This window comes from Neopsephotus bourkii, unplaced genomic scaffold (assembly GCF_033783945.1).
Source record: "Neopsephotus bourkii isolate Nb327-2 ecotype Australia unplaced genomic scaffold, CSIRO-AGI_Nbou_v1 NB_379, whole genome shotgun sequence".
In the NCBI taxonomy this organism is placed as follows: Eukaryota; Metazoa; Chordata; class Aves; order Psittaciformes; family Psittacidae; genus Neopsephotus; species Neopsephotus bourkii.
In genome coordinates, this window is record NW_026900884.1 from 169,742 (window position 1) to 174,609 (window position 4,868).

Below are 4,868 nucleotides of genomic sequence, written 5' to 3' on the forward strand. Positions count from 1 at the left end.
TGTTCACAATGTAACAAGGCTTCAACAAACCCCGAGTTTTATTTGTATGAAAAGGAAAAATACAATGGAGATTGTTATATTTTGTTACTGCCTGTTTCTACTGTAGAATAACTGCTATTGTGGAATGGGAGTGGAAATAGTTGAGAAGAACATTTACAAAGGTAGTTGTCAGCAGGAATGGCAGTGAAGAAATATGGTCATATGTGATACTTGAGAACCTCTGAGCAACAGTTACTGATTAGACTCCAGTCAATTAACTCAATAGGAAGAAACTGAGATGGGAGTGTGCACAGTGGGCAGGGAAAGCTGCAAAACCAGCCAAATAAACTCTTCACAAAGCATTATCTCAAATTCTACTCCGAGGATATTGCTTACACTGAGGAGAGTTGTTCAGCCTAAGTCTATTCAATCTAAAGCCCTTACTGTAAGCTGCTTTGTGTCCTCTTTAAGATTACGCAAATTGTGCATTTGGGCAGGGTAAGACTAGAAGGATGCAAGGGGCTTCCTGGTAAAGTACAACCTGTACATTGGCTGCTATTGCTTGCATGAGGTATGCTATGGAAAGAACATTTCAAGTAATGAGGTCCATCCAGTACCCCTCACCTGGGATCCATGTACATCTAGCGTTACCTTTATAGATAAATTACAGATAGGGTATTGCTAATACCATATAATGAGCTGTGCAAGGGGAGGAGAAGCAGCTTTTAGAGCTTTGTTCTTTGGCTTTTATTTTGGCCACAGCTGATGTTTATCTTAGGTAAAGTGTGCTAGTGATACTGACAAGGTGGGCTCAGGGAAGGATCTCTGGCATAGCTGTCACTAAAACTCCTTTTAGTGAACTGCCTCTCACAATGGCTGCTCTCAAGGACCTTTACATACACTTTAGAGGTGAACAAAGAATCATGCAAAGTAAAGGAAGTCTGACCAGTATCTCCTTGTGTTGATATCTAAATAATTCTGGCAGCAACTGAAGATCTCAGGCTGCAGGTGAAGACTGTGACTGTGGCTGCTTGTGCTGTCTGAAGAGGTGATCTAGATGCTGTCAGCAGTTGCACATCTGCTTCCTGATTTCCTCAGCCCCTAGCACAGCCTAGGGCAATCACTGAAATTACTGCCTGAACATTTCACAGTATCACCTTTTTTTTCCCCCGTGCTTAGGCAAGGGGATGAGTGATCATCCCCTGAGCCAGTATAGCCAGCTACGCTTCTGCAGAAACACCAACCAGAAAGCAAAAAAAAAAGCCTTAATCTAAAATTGTGTTGTGGTGTCTCCTTCCCTCCCTGAATAAGGAGAGGTAAATTCCCACTTGAGAGCTACAGAGGAAGCAAAAAGGCTAAACAGCTTCATGAGATCCTGGAAAGCAAATACAAGTCCAATGTGTGCATGAATTAAGCACAGCTGTTTCAGAAACTTGTCAGTCTAGTAAGGCAATTGATCCCAATTTCAGAACTACTGGCTGCTAGTATTATGGCCATACAGCAGTATGACTGAGCTTTCTAACTGGAAATATACTGCATATGAGTACTGTAGCTAATAAAAAATGCTGCACTGAGTTTCCTCAGACAAAAAATCCAGCTGGGGCAAGGCCAATTCTGCACTACAGTTAATGGGCAATAATACTATTCTCAAGGATAGCTTTTTTCCACTCTTATTGGCTAGCTAGACTGAGCTGCACTGTGCACCTGAGGACCTATTCCAGCCTTTCCTGTCAAACACTTGAACATTACACAAAATGACAGCTACCTTCACAGAAAGCCTGAGATTATCCAGTATTTCAAGTCTTTCACACTCTGTAGTTACCATGGGACTTCTCACATCTCACACTGCGATGAGACAGCTGAAACCTTCCAAACCTCTCAGGGGTGGGGTGGAGTTAGTTGTCACCGCCATCCACATCAGTCTGTGATTATGGTCTGTGGATTTAGATAACTGTTTCTTAAAAAAAAAAATAAAATTGCTTGTATTTAATTGTTTTTACATTTCAACAGATCTTACCTAAGGTCAAGATTCACTTCATGCTGCTGTCATTTTTCAAAACACCAGGCTTTTATTAAATCCAGAGCAGTGCTGACCTGCAGAGCTCAGCTTCCCTTTAAGCAATAAGGTAGCGACAGTCTTTTCAGTGGGACTGCACAAGCCTATTTTAGAAAGGTTAGCATCTTCAGCTTCAAAATCTTGGGTATGTACCCTTGTTGCCTCTACATTTTTTGCATGTTTTCCCAAAAGTAACTACCCAGTCACAAGTCTGAAATTTAGAACTGCTTGTGCATCATGCTTCTAATACCGCATTTCTTTTTCTCTGTCCTTGTTCTGTTAGTGCTATGCTGGCCTCCCTGTGATCTGGGTTATTCTGGGAGGGTTTTTTTAACTCTTTTTTTTCCACAGCCCCATCTATGTGATTCACCCCCTTTGATTTCACCTAGAAACCTCTGAAAAGACACATAGCTCAAGAGAGCAATCCTTTCTATGGTTTGGTATTAGCATGTACCAGGCTGCACACATGATGATGTTCACTTCTCATTCACACATTCATGTTATCTGTTGGCAGATGAGCAGTGAATTATCTAATTTAAGGAGAAAAAAAAAAAAAACCAACTCAAACAACCTACTGCTGCAGTTAGGTATTTTTATGCAGTTTTATTTATTTATCTTTAAAAACAAAAGTCCTGTTCTTGAACCTTTTGAAGGTTCTGAAGCCTCTTTCAGTTAGAATTCTGTCTGAAAGCTTTCTCCTCTTCTCAATCCTGTGTTACCCCTATGCTTGAATAATGGGGCATTCTTCTAATACCAACTTCTTCACTTTTTCTTTCAAATACAGCTCCATCTAACGAAAGCTCCCCTTTGCCACACAGCTCTGGTTTTGGTTTGGCTGCATGAAGAAACTGGGTTGTTTGTTTCTTTTTCTTTTCTTTCCCAACACAACCAGAGATGAAAGGTAGCTCTTTATCTCCAAATACTTCAAGGGTTGACACATAGCCCATAACAACTCTTGTTCTTTCTTGGGTTCTCATTACCTGAAACAGATGGTAGAGGAGAGCTGGAGTCCTGAAGGATGCTTTCCCTAAGGAAAGCAATTACCTTTAGTGACAGCTGGGTAAATGCTAATTTCTGACTCATAAGACATTTATTTCATTTAAAAGAAAAAAAAAATATTTGGAGGAAAGATAACTTCTCGCTTTCCTGCAGAATAAAAAAGGCTGAAACTTCTGGCCAGAATTCTAAATTCAGCTTCAGAGTTTCACAAGACCACTTGGAATCTTCACAGATACATTTATTTGTATATTCTCCTATATATCCTCACATAGGGAAAAAAAATAAATTACAGAAGGCCTGTGAAAATTCCTTTTATGTTAGGAACTCAAAAAATGCTACTCTGATAGGTAACAGTTAGAAACATGTCAAATATAGAACGTATGCTTGAGTTAAGATGAGTTCTGCTCCGTACTACAGAACTTGCAGGATTCTGGACCACAATCTCTTCTCATCCTACTGAGCATAGTACTTTTGGAATATTTAAAAGAAACTGGACAGTTGCAAACCAATATGAAACTTCCTCAGACAACTTTTTGAAAGGTGGGATATGGCCTACCTCTTACTGTTACAAAACTATGATCCTTCTCTAAAAATGAGGCCAAATATACTTCCTACTGTATGTATCCTTGTGTACAAATACACTTAAAATGGCTTAAGTCTTTTTCAGTACACATAGCTCAGCACATCGATCCAGGTCTTATGTACCTGCCACTTAGAAGATCAAGTGTTTGCAATGATGTCTGTGTGATTTGAACAAGGAGTCTGGGCAAACTTCTCACTCCTTAGTTGAAAGAAACATTATTAAATTCATTTAAGTAATTTTGGCTTTATACTTGAGAAGGTGGGGGCAGAAGTTATCCTGAAGTGCAATTTGCTGCTGAGGCAATCTGATAATAAACATGACTCTTCATCAGTGTCCTCATTTCTGAAAAAGTAGATTGAGTTCTGAAACATACTTCACTCACTTTATTCACCTGTGCTTTATCTGGAACATGGTGTGCAGTGCAAACTTGGTCCAGGAAAAGCATCTTGTTCTTATGAGTTGTTTTATTATTATTTGAGGTTGCTACAATAATCTATTACATAATCAGTGCATTTTATATTAATATATTTCTAGTGATATATTAATATAATTAATGCACTTATTGTTATTAAATTAAGATATAAATATTGTTATAATATTTGACCCTGCTCCACTGAGGGAAGAGCTTTGTTACCAAAGTCAGGAGAAGTAGAATCAAATACTTCAATGAGCTGCAGTGGTGGGGGAAACAACTTGAATTAGAAAGAGTAAACTATTTTGATTCTTACACAAGGCAAGGCTTTAAACAATCTTAAACCAGTCATGACCAGAATCAGTTTGTAAGCCCAGATTTCTCCAACTGCCATAAAGTCTTATTTTTTTCCTTACTGACTTCAGAAAGGAAAGAAATCCCAAGAAGCTAGAAGAGCTTTCAAATAGACAGTAAATTAACTACTGAAATGGAACAAGGTCTAGCCGTATATCAACAGAAATGACCTGAGCATGGATAGAGTCTCCATCTAGATTAGAGAACAGCTCAACTGATAAAGCCAAAAGAATCAGAGAAAGAAAAGATGAGCAAAGACCAGTCAGATCCTGAAATAAATTGTAATCAGGCACATTTGTTATGTTATGTTAGAAATATAGGACAGATCTTTACATGGTATGATTGGCATAGTAACACTGCACCTAATTGTGCTGCGTGACTGCATGCAGCAGTAGATGTTGGTCCATGTGACTTTACTCATACTCTTATATTCACATTGGGAGTGTAACATTCTTTCAGTGCCATAGTTGCTGGGCAAAGCAACA